Raw genomic sequence first — 17,019 nt, 5'->3', positions numbered from 1 at the left:
TTCAAAAATTGATTGGGGGCAGATGTTCACAGGTAAAGGGACGGCTGGAAAATGGGAAGCCTTTAAAAATGAGATAACGAGAGTCCAGAGACAGTCTATTCCTGTTAGGGTGAAAGGCAAGGCTGGTAGTTACAGGGAATGCTGGATGACTAAAGAAATTGAGGTTTTAGTCAAGAGAAAGAAGGAAGCATATGTCAGATATAGACAGCAAACATCGAGTGAATTCTTAGAAAAGTATAAAGGCAGTAGGAGTATACTTAAGAGGGAAATCAGGAGGGAAAAGGGGGGACATGAGATAGCTTTGGCAAATAAGGTTAAGGAGAATCTAAAGGTTGTTTATAAATACATATGAACAAAATACATTTAAGACTAGGGAGAGAATAGGGCCCCTCAAAAGTCAGCAAGGCAGCCTATGTGTGCAACCGCAGAAGATGGGGGAGATACTAAATGAGTAGTTTGTATCAATGTTTACTGATGTGAAGGAAATGGAAGATATAGGAGGTAGGAAAATAGATGGTGACATCTGAAAAATGTCCCTATTACAGAGGAGGAGGTGCTGGATGTCTTAAAATACCTAAAGGTGGATAAATCCCCAGGACCTGATCAGGTATACCCTAGAGTTCTGTGGGAAGCTAGGGAAGTGATTGCTGGGCCTCTTGCTGAGATATTTGTGTCATCGATAGTCACATGTGAAGACTGGAGGTTGGCTAACATGGTGCCACTGTTTAAGAAGGGTGGTAAGAACAAGCCAGGGAACCAAAACGATGAGCCTGACATCAGTGGTGGACAAGTTGTTGGTAGTAATCCTGAGGGAAGTATTTGGGAACGCAAGGACTGATGTAGGATGGTCAGCGTAGCTTGTGTAGGAAATCATGTCTCATGAACTTGATTGAGTTTTTTGAAGAAGTAACAAAGAGGAATGAGGAGGGATCTTGGAGCGCTAGTACAGGATTCTCTAAAGGTTGATTTGCATGTTGAGTCTGTGGTTAAGAAAGCAAATGTAATGTTGTCATGTATCTCAAGAGGGTTGGAATGTAAAAGCAGTGATGTGCTACTGAGACTTTATAAAACTCGAGTTAGGCCCCATTTAGAATACTGTGTCCAGCTATGGGCCCCACACCTCAGGATGGACATACTGGCACTGGAGCGTGTCCAGCAGGGATTCGCACGGATGATCCCTGGAATGGTAGGCCTAACATACGATGAATGGCTGAGGATCTTGGGATTGTATTCATTCGAGTTTAAAAGATTAAGGGGAGATTTAATAGAAACTTATAAGATAATATTTATGATATAGAAGATGGTATTAGTAATAACATCAGCAAATTTGCTGATGATACTAAGCTGGGTGGCAGGGTGAAATGTGAGGAGGATGTTAGGAGATTACAGGGTAACCTGGACAGGTTAGGTGAGTGGTCAGATGCAGTTTAATGTGGATAAATGTATGGTTATCCACTTTGGTGGTGAGAACAGGAAGGCAGATTACTACCTAAATGGAATCAATTTAGGTAAAGGGGCAGTCCAGAGAGATCTGGGTGTTCTTGTAGACTAGTCAATGAAGGTAAGCATGCAGATACAGCAGGTAGTGAAGAAGGCTAATAGCATGCTGACCTTCATAACAAGAGGGATTGAGTATAGAAGCAAAGAGGTTCTTCTGCAGCTGTACAGGGCCCTGGTGAGATCACACCTGGAATATTGTGTGCAGTTCTGGTCTCCAAATTTGAGGAAAGACATTCTGGTAGGGGAGGTTCACGAGGTCAATTCCTGGAATGGCGGGACTACCTTATGCTGAAAGACTGGAGCGACTGGGCTTGTATATCCTTGAGTTTAGAAGACTGAGAGGGGATCTGATTGAGACATATAAGATTATTAAAGGATTGGACACTCTGGAGGCAGGAAACATGTTTCCGCTGATGGGTGAATGCCGAACCAGAGGACACAGCTTAAAAATACAGGGTAGACCATTTAGGACAGAGATGAGGAGAAACTTCTTCACCCAGAGAGTGGTGGCTGTGTGGAATGCTCTGCCCCAGAGGGCAGTGGAGGCCCAGTCTCTGGATTCATTTAAGAAAGAGTTGGATAGAGCTCTCAAGGATAGTGGAATCAAGGGTTATGGGGAAAGGCAGGAACAGGATACTGATTAAAGATGATCAGCCATGATCATATTGAATGGTGGTGCAGGCTCGAAGGGCAGAATGGCCTACTCCTCCACCTATTGTCTATTGTCCATTGTCTAATTCATGGCTGAGAAAGGGTGGACGCTGGTAAATTGTTTCCATCAGGCAGGGATACTAGCACCCGTGGGCACATCCTTAGAATTAGAGGGGGTCAATTTAGAATGGAAATGAGACATTTCTTCAGCCTGAGAGTGGTGGGCCTGTGGAATTCATTCCCATGGAGCACAGTGGAGGCTGGGACGTTAAATGTCTTCAAGGCAGAGATTGATAAATTCTTGATCTTGCAAGGAATTAAGGGCTATGGGGAGAGTGCGGGTTAGTGGCATTGAAATGCCCATCAGCCATGATTGAATGGCAGAGTGAGCTCGATGGGCTGAATGGCCTTACTTTGACTCCTATTTCTTATGGTCTTTTCTTATGGTCTTATGGCAGAGTGGTGAATGTGATTTTTTGGACTTTAAATAGGCATTCAACAAGGTTCCTCATAGTAGACTGGTTAGTAAGGTTAGATCTCATGGAATACAGGGAGAACAAACCATTTGGATACAGAACTGGCTCGAAGTTAGAAGATAGAGGGTGGTGGTGGAGGGTTGTCTTTCAGACTGGAGCCTGTGACCAGTGGAGTGCCACAAGGATCAGTGCTGGGTCCATTGCATTTCATCATTTATATAAATGATTTTCATGTGAACCTAGGAGGTATAGTTAGTAAGTTTGCAGATGACACCAAAATTGCAGATGAAGTGGACAGCCAAAAAGGTTACCTCAGATTACAACTGGACTTTGGGCTAATGGGCTGAGGAGTGGCAGATGGAGTTTAATTTAGATAAATGTGAAGGTCTGGCAGCATCTGTGAGGAGAGAAAAGAGCTGATGCTTCAAGTCTAACTGACCCTTTGTCAAAGCTGAGTCAGTTAGACTCGAAACGTCAGCTCTTTTCTCTCCTTATAGATGCTGCCAGACCTGCTGAGATTTTCCAGCAGCATCCGCAGTAATTTGCTTTTATTTAGATAAATGTGAGTTGCTACATTTTGGAAAAGCAAATCAGGGCAGGACTTACACACTTGATGGTAAGGTCCTGTGGAGTGTTGCTGAACAAAGACCTTGGAGTGCAGGTTCATAGTTCCTTGAAAGTGGAGTTGCAGGTAGCTAGGATAGTGAAGAAGGCGTTTGGTATGCTTTCCTTTATTGGTCAGAGCATTGATTACAGGAGTTGCGAAGTCAAGTTGTGGCTGTACAGGACATTGGTTAGGCCACTTTTGGAATATTGTGTGCAATTCTGGTCTCCTTCCTATTGGAAAGATGTTGTGAAACTTGAAAGCGTCCAGAAAGCATTTACAAGGATGTTGCCAGGGTTGGAGGATTTGAGCTACAGGGAGAGGCTGAACAGGCTGGGACTGTTTTCCTGGAGCATCGGAGGCTGAGGAGTGACCTTATAGAGGTTTTTAAAACCATGAGGGACATAGATAGGATAAATAGACAGGTCTTTTCCCTGGGTAGGGGAGTCCAGAACTAGAGGGCACAGGTTTAGGGTGAGAGGGGAAAGATATAAAAGGGACCTAAGAGCAACTTTTTCATGCAGAGGGTGGTGCGTGTATGGAATGCGCCGCCAGATTAAGTGGTACAATTAAAATATTTAAGAGGCACCTGGGTGGGTACATGAACAGGAAGGGTTTAGAGGGATATGGCCCAAGTGCTGGCAAATAGAACTAGATTAGGTTAGGATATCCAATTGGTATTGGATCTAAGTATCTGTTTCCATGCTACAGCATGCTCTATAACTCCAGTGAGTTATAGAGCATCTCTATGACTCTATAACTCACTGGAGGAAGAGGCTCCACAAATATCCCCATCTTCAATGATGGAAGCGTCCAGAATATCAGTGCAAAAGGTAAGGCTGAAGTATTTGCAACAAACTCAGTCTAATCAATTCACTCCATGTGATATCTGGAAATGGCACTGGATACTGAAAGAGAATGGGTGCTGACAATATGCCAGCAATGATTCTGAAATAGCTCCAGAACTAGCTATGCCCGAGATGAGCTGTTCCTGTACAGCTACAACTCTGGCACCTACCCAATTATGTGGAAAATTTTCCAAACATGCCTTGTGCACTAGCAGTGGAATAAGTTCAACACAGCTAATTAACAGTGTATCAGTCAACTCTCGATCATCAGTAAAGTGATGGAAGGTGTCACCAACAATGCTATCAAGCAGCACCTGCTCAGCAATAACCTGCTCAGTGAGGCCCAGTTTAGGTTCCGCCAGGGCCACTCAGTTCCTGACCTCATTACAGCCTTGGTTCAAACATGGCAGAACAGTTGAATTCCAGAGGGGAGGTGAGAATGACAGCCCTTGACATCAAGGCTGCATTTGACTGACTGTGGCATCAAGTAGTCCTAGCAAAACTGAAGTCAATTGGAATTGAGGGACAAACTCTCTGCTGCTCGCAGTCATACCTGGCACGTAGGAAGATGGTTGTGGTTCTTGGAGATAAATCATCTCAGCTCCATCTCTGCAGGAGTTCCTCAGGGTAGTGTCCTACGCCCAATCACCTTCAGCTGCTTCATCAATGACCTTTCCTCCATCAAGAGGTCAGAGGTGTAGTTGTTCGCTAATGATTGCGCAAAGTTCAGCATCATTGGTGACTCCTCAGATACTGAAGCAGCCCATGTTCAAATGCTACAAAATCTGGACAATATCCAGGCTTGCAATGACTAGTGACACTAATATCTGTGTCGCACCTGTGCCCTGTAATGGCCATCTCCAACAAGAAAGAATCTAACCATTGTCAATTGACATGCAATGCCATCACCATCACTGGATTCCCTCCACTATTAACATGATGGGGATTACCATTGACCAAAAACTGAACTGAAGTAGCCATGTGAATACCACAGCCACAAGAGTAGGTCAAAGGCTAGGAATACTGCAATGAATTGCAGTCCAGGTAATTGAAAGGTATTCCTCCACAAAGCCTGACATTTGTCTTGTAGATGGTGGTAAGGCTTTGGGGGAACAAGAGGTGAGCTACTCACTGCAGGATTCCTGGAGTTTTGATGTCATAGGTGTTCTGGCACATAAATCACATCGTTTTGCTTAGTTCCTTTTGTGGCAGATAATGCATAAAAATCATTGGATTGAGTACAGTTTCTATCTATACAGCTGTCAGTAAAATTCTTTTAAGTATATTATGTAGCAAGATAGATTGTAATTCCTGGAACTCGTTTAGAAATATAAATTACTTTAGAATTGTGGCACACCTTGACGAGCAGCAGTCTCTGTTAATGAATAGTAATTGTTAAATAATTCATAATCTCATTTGCGCTGAGACAGAAAGAATAGGCACTTAAACATTAAAGAAATGTAGTTGATGATTAGCCCATCATCTTTCATAGATGCACAGAATGTTGTGGCATAGGATAGGCCATACAGTCGATTGAGCCTGGGCATGTGACATTCATGTAATAAGTTTGAAGACTGAAGATATGTGGGTTGGGGATGAACAGTGCTAACTGATAAAAATTATTCTTTTGCAGGAAAACACTGAAATCTTGTACTTATAAACCTCTAGACCGGAACCCAGTGCCCATATAGGCACTTGGCAAAAAGAGGATAGTCTCCTAAAAAGGTGCATTTGGCAGATTTGTGTCTCCTACATAAAACGGCTAAGAAATAATCATACTGATCAACTTTAAAAGCAATGTGTTCAGAAAAAAAGTGGCTTGGTTTCTTTCAAACGAAATGTCAGAAGCCATCTCATCCTTTAGCAATTGGTTTAAGTGGTGCTTAATTTGTTTGAATTATAATACTTAAACTCAATGGTTAATTTGCTAAACTGAGTGCATTTTGGGGTAATGATGCCCAAAGCAGATTGATCACGTAAGTAGGTAAGGGCTGGATTCTCTGAGGAGTGACACTCACACATACAGTTTGCTGCTCCACTCTACCATCATTGAATGAAAGAGCTTGTATTTTTGACAGGACGTTCTGACTGCAAGTCCTTCAGAAAATGTAGAGATGTCATTTTATTCTGACAGGTCCTGCATGGTGTAGCTCAGTCAGAGGAAAACCAAGATTCCCTTTTCACAGCAGTCAGCTGCTGTATTCTGGGATATAAAGGTCCCACCATCACAGGCAGCACTTTGACAGCTCCTGCAAAAGGGGAAATACAGCAGTGTGGATGTGCCCAGCAGGGTAGGGTGCCAGCTCAGTGGGGTTCCAGGTATTTAGAGTACTGGTGGGTAGTGGATAATGTGCTGGGTGGGAATGGTGTCAAAAGTGGGGTGCTGGATTAATTTCAGATGAAGGGCTTATGTCCGAAACATCGATTCTACTGCTCCTTGGGTGCTGCCTGACCTGCTGTGTTTTTCCAGCAACACACTCGACTCTGACCTCCAGCACCTGCAGTCCTCATTTTCCCCTTGATGGGAATGGTTCCAGGCAGCTGAGATACCTATTCGGTAGGATGTCAGGGTGCAAGATGGAAAAGGAGCCAAGTAACTGATGATCTTTTGAGGGTCAGTCGGCATGGCTTTGGCAACAATGGAAGGTATATTTGGTCTAGTGATGAGGAAGGGAGTGGTGTTGGAAGAGGTTCAGGTCCCCTGTGTGGGAGTGGGGTGAACGGTGTCGGAACTGATAGCAAATGGTTTCAGGGCCCAAGGGTAAATGGTGCAGATCACAAGGGGTTTATAGGAGGTGCGCTGGGAGGTGTATGTGGTATGTTGAGGGGTGTGGTTAGTGTAATATTTACTCAGGAGTTTGATTAGATTTTTAAATATTCAGCCTTGCTGAATTACTATTTACACAACTTCTGCAGAACCCTCCAAATTCTCCAACATAAATTGATTTTCTCCAAGGATTCCTGGTGTAGAGGAATCTTCAATTTCCTGTGCAATTTCCTTGGAGTCTGTCATATCATGGATTTCTTAAAAATCCTATCCGTATCCTGCAAACCCCATCCACACTAAAGAAATGGCTGTCCAGTCATTGGAAACTCCAGGCCGATTTTTCTCTGAGCATTTAATTAACTGCTCATTGGGCAGACCCACCCAGGAAATTTCTGGTTTAAACTAGCCACATATCAGTGTAATAATATTGTTTAAATCAGTTTGAAGGTCAAACATCAGCATCACCACCCTATTAACATTTTAAGTGAAAGATTATCTGGTCTTAGGAAGGAAAGCATCTTGAATAATGAGTCCTCTCTGCACAGATGCAGAAGTTATATATATTTCAGCTATAAATGATTTTTGAGAAGATTTGTAGCTCAGGTTGATGATAAGTATGTAAGTCAGCTCGCTGAGCTGGAAGGTTTGTTTTCACCTATAAATGTTGAGTTTTAATTATTTTAAAGCTGTATCATCACCAGTAACTGCACCTTTTTAGCTATTTATTGGCCCTGACTGATCAGTATTGGGACAACTCCTAGCTTTGTCCTCAGGCATGTACATTTGTTAAGCAGATAACAATTATAGACTGAATAATGGGACAATGACAATATTTAACAGCAATTTTGCTTAAGCAGTTATTTTGTCTCCAATTCTGCTGACAACATCAAAGCATTAGATCCTTTAAATGGCAATTTCACAACAGCATTGGGAGTGCCCTGCATCTGCAATGTATGAATGATTTTACAGTTTGGAAAGTAAATCTTGTCCATAAGACTACAGGGGATAGGAGCAGAATTTGGTCATTCATCCCATCAGGTCTGCTCCACCGTTTGATCATTGCTGCTATGTTTCTCAATCCCATTCTCCTGCCTTCTCCTTGTAACCTTTGAACCCCTTACTAGTCAAGAACCTATCCACCTCTGTCTTAAATACACTCAATGACTTGGCCTCCACAGCCTTTTAGATTAGATTAGATTACATTACATTACCTACAGTGTGGAAACAGGCCCTTCGGCCCAACAAGTCCACACCGACCTTCCGAAGCGTAACCCACCCAGACCCGTTCCCCTACATTTACCCCTTCATCTAACACTACGGGCAATTTAGCGTGGCCAATTCACCTAACCTGCACATTTTTGGATTGTGGGAGGAAACTGGAGCACCCGGAGGAAACCCACGCAGACACAGGGAGAATGTGCAAACTCCACACAGTCGCCTGAGGCGGGAATTGAACCCGGATCTCTGGCGCTGTGAGGCAGCAGTGCTAACCACTGTGCCATTGTGCCTCCCATTTTGCAGCAATGAGTTCCACAGATTCACCACCCTCTGGCTGAAGATTCATGATGAAGGGCTTATGGCTGAAACATCAATTTGCCTGCTCCTCGGATGCTGCCTGACCGGCTGTGCTTTTCCAGCACCACACTCTTCGACACTGAAGAAATTCCTCCTCATCTCAGCTCTAATGGATTGTCTCTTCACTCTGAGACTGTGCCCTCAGGTCTTAATCACTCCTACTTATGGAAACTTCTTCTCCATGTCCACTCTATCCAGGCTTTAGAGTGTTCTGTAAGTGTCAATCTTGACCCCCCCGCTCCCCTGTCCCACTCTTACTTCTAAACTGTAGTGTCTTCATAATGGTAGTGGGGAAATAACTACACTTAGTCCATCCTCAGAGATTAATGAACACCTTGAATAAATTAAAAGAGTAAAAACAAATTGTAGCTATTCATGTTTGTGCCAGCTTTAATCCCACGTTCCAGCTCTTTGCCTGCAGCCTTGTATGTTTTGGCACTTCATGTCCATATCCAATTGAATTGAATTGAATTAGCTTTATTGTCACATGAGGACAAATCAGTACAGTGAAAAGTTTTCAAAACTTTCTCATGTTTAATCTAAGTCAATGATATATAAAATGAATAACCAAGGGACACAGAACCCAACTGGAAACTGCCTTCCATCACAGAAACTGTTTTTTGCTTCCAGCTACTGAGCTAATTTTCGACAGGACACACATGTTGTCCTTTCACCTTACTGGATGTGAATTTCAATGGATTACCAATAGAAAGGGAAAATTTAATTTTACTGAAAGGGATTAATTAGTTTTCTAGAAATTGACAGATGGAGTTAATGGCCCTTTGGTTGACTTTATTAGTATATTGCATCTTTAGTAACACAGTATTTTTCCTACCTGAATGGGATTTAAAAAAAAACTGCTCCTGATTCACAATTGAATGGTCTCAGTTTCCAGGGATGAAAGTAGTTTTCTGAGGAAGGAAAAGGGCAAGAGAGAGAAACTGAGATGGTAGAGGAGAGAGCAGTTAAAAGTGGGATGCAGAGAGAAATGTTGACTTGAGACAAAAGGAGCTTTGTCTTTGTGAGTAGTACAGAATTTCTCTTGGCGACTAACAACACAATATAAATATGGTGACTTCTGGTCCCCATTAGATTCCAGGGGACTAACATTTTACAAGTCTGGGAATGGATGTTGATGGTCCAGGAAATACAAGACTCTTTCTGTTGGCTGCCTAATAGCTGACCGATGACAATCAGAAACATTAGACAGTGGAGCAGCACAACATCCGGAGGGCTACTGCCTTAGAATAACAACAACACTGTTTGAGTGTGTTTTATAAACTGCTCAGCATGACTTCAGACAGTGTCAACAATTCATAGAACCTAGCTGTTAAACTAATCATCATTTGTGAAGTAATTAAACCTTGGGTTTTCCGTCTTCATGAATACACCAGATGGCAGGAACTTCTAGAACAGCTTCTGGCAGAGGATTTTGCATCCAACCAAACTGTCACAATGTTGCCTTTTTTAAACAGAAGTGTCGCTTTTTCTGTATTTATGTTCAAAGTAATAAAAACTCCACATTTTTCTGTGTTAAACCAGTGTTTCTTCAAATTAATTATCCAGTATTGATAGTTTGAAAGACTTGCATTTAAATAGTAGCTTCTCACATTCTCAGAGCCGCAGTGAGCTCCAAACAGTGTAATTTGTTCCACAGGCAACTGAGACAGCAGGATTTCACAACCTGTAAATGACCCCTTGATGTTTTAACTTCGTTCCAACATGTAGGTGATATTGAGAAGGCTGTATGTATTGTTTGGTTTAGAGAGGAACTTGGAGATAACTGGATTCCGTAACTGCTTACTTTGTTTTTCACTGGGATTGAGTTCACTAAAGGTGAGTGGTGTGTTAACTTTAACGTAATACTATTCAGACTTTGCTGTGGCCTGTCATGGTTAGTTGTTTACGAAGCTTAAAGATCACTTTATATTTTAGCCAAATCTGTTTGAAATAATTTAGTCCTGTTTCTACCACAAATGCATGTTTTGCTAATTGTGGTTAATGGTGCTTGTTGAATGTTTTTGCTTTATAGCCAATAGCATTCTTAGATATTTTACATGCAGCTGTACAATAGAAGGGTGTGTTGTGGTTATACAGCTCATCAAAAGGATATCCTTTCTAACAGTACTGCTCTCAGTACTGCTCCAGAATGCTATCCTAGATTAGGACAGTACCTTGAACCCCAACCTTATGAATGAGAAAAACAAGTGGTTCAAACTGATACTTTGGAGAATTATGTCAGAATCAAAAGATAAAGATAGAAGAAAGAAAAATATTTTTATAAAGCTTATCATGATCACAAGTTAGAGACAAAAAAAAAATCTGCAGATGCTGGAATCCAAAGTAGACAAGCAGGAGGCTGGAAGAGCACAGCGAGCCAGACAGCACCAGGAGGTGGATGCAAGGCATTTCAAAGTGCTTTACAGTCAATCAAGTCCTTTTGAAGTGTACAGTAGTTCCCCCATACCATGGGGGATATATTCCAAGGCCTACCATGGAAGGCTGAAACTGTGGATAGGAGTGAACCCATTCATTTAAGTTGGAAATTTAACTTACCAGCAGCCCCCTGGTTCTGGAAGATTGATTATAATACGTTTGAGCCGTGGTAAACCACGGGTAACTGAAACTGCGGAAAATGATTCTGCTAATATGGGAGTCACCCTGTAAGTTGTAATACGGGAAATATGGCAGCCAAGTTACATACCATTGCTCATGCAAGAGTTAGATCCAGATGAAGAAAACATACTTATTGTTTGAAATTATTATAACCTCATTCATAGTTGGCCTGGGGTGTCTTAGCGGAATTGATGCTTCAGTTGGCTTGAAGGTTTGAAAAGAAGGTTCTCAATCTTCAATAAAATTTGCCCTGGTTGAATTACCAGGAGTTTGGTTCTCAGGTGAGCCTGAATTTGAAACAGATTGGTGAAACTTCTTTTCCACCCACAGTCCAAAGACGTACAGGTTAGGTGGATTGGTCATGCTAAATTGCCCTGTAGGGATGTGCAGCCGAGGTGGGTTAACCATGGGAAATGTAGGATTAGGGGGATGGGGATGCTCTTTGGAGAGTCACTGTAGCTTCAATGGTCCAACTGGTCTCCATCTGTGTTGCTGGGATTCTATGATGTATTTCCAAGTCATGATGGTGAGTAGTTTGTAGGGGAACCTGCAGGTGGTGTGTTCCCTTGTATCTGCTAGATGGTAAAGTTTGCAAGTGTAGAAGATGAGGCACCTTTTTTATCTTGTTCCCTTAATTTCTCATTTAAAATCATTCATTTTAATGATTGATTATAATATCTGTCTATCTTTATAATGGAAATAAACAGTGGTTATGCTTTTCTGGAACTGATGCTACTGTATCATCTCTTCAGAAAAGTTTATCTTTTCATAACACTTTCCTTTTTAAACAGAACAAACAATAGTCGAACTCAGGAACAAACCCTTCGGCCCATCAAGTCTCTGGCGACATATGATGTCTTTCTAAACTAAAAACATTTGCCTCAATGCAGTTTGTATCCTTCTGTCCCCCACCCATTCATTAATCTGTTAAATGCCTCTTGAATGTTGTGATTGTATCTGCTTCCACCACCTCCTTTGCTAGTGCATTCCAGGCACTTACCATTCAAAAACAGGAATTTCACACCTGCCTTAAAATTAACCCCTTTTACCTTAATCATGTGTCCCCTAGTAATTGACATTTCAACTCTGGGAAAACAACTCTGGGAAAACAACTCTGACCATCCATTCTATTCATGTCTCTTTGTAAACTTGGCAATTTTGTAAACTCCTGTCAGGATACCTCTCATCCTTCGACGTGAAAACAAACCATGTTTGTCCAATCTCTCCTCATAGCTAATATGCTCCAAACCAGGCAATATCTTGGTAAACCGTTTCTGTGCCTTTCTAAAATCTCCACATCCTTCCTGTAGTGTGGAGACCAGAACTGTACACATTACTCCAAATGCAGACAACATGTGGAAAGAGGTGGTCCACAAGAATATATTTTTAATATACAATATGGATGTGAGTTAAATTGTGTATTATAAATATCAAAAAGGTGTATAATTAAGTTATTTATTTTGAATTAATATTTCCACAATGTGATGTTAATTTTTCTAAATATGTGCAAAAACTGAGGGAGTATGCTACCTTCATTTATTCTGATCAAAGAATTAGCTTTTGTTTACAAAAATCTTCCTCAATGAAATATTGAGCTCCTCCTGTTGAACATTGTGATTGTATTTGCTTCCACTGGCTGCCAGTCGATGGAAAACAGAGTGGACTTTGTAAAGAGGGGACAGTGTCTCATGGCAAACCTGTAATTGACTTTCCCATTTGAAGGACATATGTTCCCTTGTTGAGAAATACATTATTCATTCCCAAACTAAGGACAGCCACACCCATGAAGTTCAATTCATGTTGGGGAATCTGCCAGTTGCCTCTTGCAGAAGAACTTTATTTGAAGCTTTTTGCACAGTTAGTTATTGTCTATTAATTGTGAATAAATGATCCATTAACAGTGCACCACCCAAACAAGCCTTAGCATGCCATGAATATATCCATTTTATCCTTTGCATTAGCTACCAGCTTAAATAACAGTCATTGGCAGTGTTAGACAGGGTGAAAGTCTTGAGAAATTATGACAATGTGATAAACGGCAGTTGTGCACTCTTCATAATTGAAAAGTTCTCTAAAATTGTGATATGATGTCATAATGCAGCTGATGAATCCCACACAACTTTTTTCAACAATTAAAGTACTTGCATGAATATGGAAATGGTGAGAGCTAACTTGAACACTTTGTCTCTGTCTTTCACCATTGTACTTCTTTTCGTCACTCAAGGAATGTGGACTTTTCTGACTGACCCAGCGTTTATTGTCCATCCCTAGTTGCCCAAGAGAAAGTGGTGGTGTGCTGCCTCCTTGAAGATTAACAGAGATTAGTGGGAAACCAGAGGATTGCAAATCCTTTAAAAACCAGCAGAGGATAACTTAATGAAAAAGCAATAAGGGCAAAAGATTAAATGTGAGCGTAAGCTAGCTAATAACATAAAAGAAGATTGCAAGATATTTTTAAGATATATAAAAGGTAGAGAGAAGCAAATTGATGGCCTAGTGGTATTATCGCGAGACTATTAACCTAGAGACCGAGGTAATGTTCGGAGATCGGGGTTCAAATCCTGCCTTGGCAGGTGGTGGAATTTGAATTCAATAAATATCTGGAATTAGGAGTCTAATGATGACTGTGAATCCATTGTCGATTGAAGGAAAACCACATCTGGTTCACTAATATCCTTCAGAGAAGGAAACTGCCATCCTTACCTGGTTTGGCCAACATATGACTCCAGACCCACAGCAATTTGATTAGGCTACTTACTTTTTAGATTACTTACAGTGTGGAAACAGGCCCTTTGACCCAACAAGTCCACACCGACCCTCCGAAGAGCAACCCACCCAGACCCATTCCCCTACATTTACCCCTTCACCAAACACTATGGGCAATTTAACATGGCCAATTCACCCATCCTGCACATTTTTGGACTGTGGGAGGAAACCAGAGCACCCAGAGGAAACCCACACAGACACAGGGAGAATGTGCAACATCCACACAGCAAAGTTACCTGAGGCAGGAATCGAACCCGGATCTCTGGCCCTGTGAGGCAGCAATGCTAACCACTGTGCCACCGTGCCACCATGTGGTTGAAACTAAATCCTTACTTGGTTTGGCCAACATATGACTCCAGACCCACAGCAATTTGATTAGGCTGTAGTTAGGGATGGGAAGCAAATGCCAGCCTGGCCAATGACACACACATTGTGTGAATGAAGCAATCAAAGTGGATGTTGGACCACTGCAAAATGAGGCTGGGGAAATAGTAAAAGGGAGCAAAGAAATGGTGGAGGAACGGAATAGTGAAAAACATCAGTAACATACTAGAACCTCAAGGGAGTCAGGGGACAGAAGTGACTGTCGTGGCCATCGCTAAGGAGAAGTTGCTGGGGAAACTGAAGGGTCTGAAGGTGGATAAATCACTTGGACCAGATGGACTACACTCACAAGTTCTGAAGGAGATATCCAAGGAGATTGTGGAGGCACTAGTGGTGGTCTTTCACAAACCACTGGTGTCAGGGAAGGTTCCAGAGGACTAGGATTTGACTAATATAATGCCCCTGTTTAAGAAGGGAGGGAGGCAGAAAACAGAAAATTATAGGCCGGTTCGCCTGACTTTGGTCATTAGTAAGACTTTAGAGTTCATTATTGTGGAGTATTTGGGAGTGCATGGTAAAATAGGAGGGAGTCAGCACAGCGTCTTCAATGGGAGGTCATGCTGAACAATTCTGTTAGAATTCTTTAAGGCAGTGACAAGCAATTTAAATAAAGGAGAGCCAGTGGACGTGATCTATTTGGATTTCCAGAGGCCTTTGACAAGGTGCTGCATTGGAGGCTATGAAATAAGATAAGAGTCCATGGTGTTAGGGGCAAGGTTATGGCATGGATAGAGGTTGGCTGACTGGCAGAAGGCAAACAGGAGAGATAAAGGGATCTTTTTCAGGATGGCAGCCGGTGACTATTGGAGTTCCACAGGGGTCAGTGTTGGGACCACAACTATTCACATTATACATTAACGATCTGGATGAAGGAGCATTGTTGCTAAGTTTGCAGATGACACAGAGATAGGTGGAGGGACAGGTAGTGTTGAGGAGTTGGGGAGGCTGCAGAAGAACCTGGACAGGCCAGGAGAGTGAGCAAAGAACTGGCTGATTGAGTATATCATCATCTCTTCAGTAACATTGGGTCAATATCCTGGAATTGCCTCCCTAACAGCATTGAGGATGCACCTGGAACTCACAGATCATAGTGGTTAAAGAAAGCAGCTCACCACCACCTTCTCAAGGGTAACTGAACACAGGCAATAAATGCTGGCCTAACCTTCAATGCCACATCTCACAAACAGATTTTAAAAAAAGGCAATTTCTTAAAGAAAAGAGAAAAGGAGAGAACTCATCAGTCAACCTACTGCACAAGTACAAAACTTAATAAAACTAATGAATGGAATGTTGTCCTTTATTTCAAAGGGTCTAGAATATATGAACAGAATATTGTGCTTCACTCATACAGTACCTCGCAAACCCCATCTATTTATACACAATATTGATTGCCCATGTACACATTCATATGAATGGTACCTGCATTTCAGGAGTTAAAATACAAAATCATAGAGTCATGGAGAGCTGTACAGCATGGAAACAGACTCTTCGGTCCAACTCATCCATGCCGACCAGATATCCTAAATTAATCTAGTCCCATTTGTCAGCATTTGGCCCATATCCCTCTAAACCCTTTCTATTCACATACCCATCCAGATCCCTTTTAAATGTACAGCAAGCATAAAACAGCAACAAAATTTTTGGTTCCTTCAGATAAAACTCTCTTATTCCATCACTGTAAAGTATTTCTGATTCACAAATTATTGTGCTCCACTTACACAGTGTGTTACACAGCCACTGTAAGCTTTGGCCCAGAATTTGATGTAATGATGACAAAACTGTTGGCATCAGCAGCCATTATTGGGGGAAAACCTGACAACAACATTTAATATCCACAGTCAACTGAGATTCAAACATTGTTGTCAGTGATACCCAACTCCTCCACAGACCGTACTACTGTAGACTTCAAAGTTGTAACTCAATGAAAAGGGGTTTTGTCAGTTGCATAAATTTGGCTGGTTGTCCCTCGAGTTTGGAAGGTTGAGGAATAATCTCATTAATGTATTTAAAATGATACCAATTTTCAAAAGGTACAAAGAGAGGAAATCCAGAACAACACAAGATCTTAAAACTTAGACGATAGAGTCTTGGGATGAAAATAGAAAATACTTTGTGTTTAAACAAAGTTAGTGAAAGTCTGCTACTCTCCCTTCTGAAAGGCAACAGATTCTGTATCAACTAAAATGCTCAAAACTGAAAGCAATCGATTTTTGAAGGATGAAGGGATTGAGGGATAGGAAACTGGTAAATGGTGTTGAGATAAAGCTCAGCCATGATGTAATTGAACAGTGCAACAATGCTGGATGCACCCTTGTGATTCAGCCTGTCCCATTGGCTGGGATTATTCGACTGTTGGTGGAACAGTCAGGCATTGGGACTGGGGTGGGGATTAATGCTGTGAGGGACAGGAGAGCTGTGTTGCAGTGGAAAGTGATCAATAATTGGTGCTGAGATGCTTGATGCTTTTAAATTCAAATCAGAGTAAATAATGATAATTTCAGTCATTTCAATGAAATGTGGATGTGATAAAGTTATTATCCAAGGTGAAAGTTAATCTCATATACTGTTGTGAACCATGCTAAACTAAGGGTGAAGTTAGGTGAAGGGCCAGAAAGCCTCGCTCTTTGCTTCGGAGGCCTCCAAGATAATCTTCCGGTCCAGGGTCTGCTCGGTGGAGCAGGACGAGACGTGCTCACGTTTCTTCTTCCAGAAGGTGCACAAAGAGAGCTCTGTGCTCAGCAGCCTGAAGGAAGAAGATGGCACCATAACGTCATCTCAGGCTGACGTGATGAGGATCAGTAAATCCTTCTATGCCAGTCTGTATGACTCGAA

The sequence above is a fragment of the Chiloscyllium plagiosum genome, chromosome 1 (assembly GCF_004010195.1).
Source record: "Chiloscyllium plagiosum isolate BGI_BamShark_2017 chromosome 1, ASM401019v2, whole genome shotgun sequence".
Lineage (NCBI taxonomy): Eukaryota > Metazoa > Chordata > Chondrichthyes > Orectolobiformes > Hemiscylliidae > Chiloscyllium > Chiloscyllium plagiosum.
Note: the sequence above shows the minus strand (reverse complement) of the source record.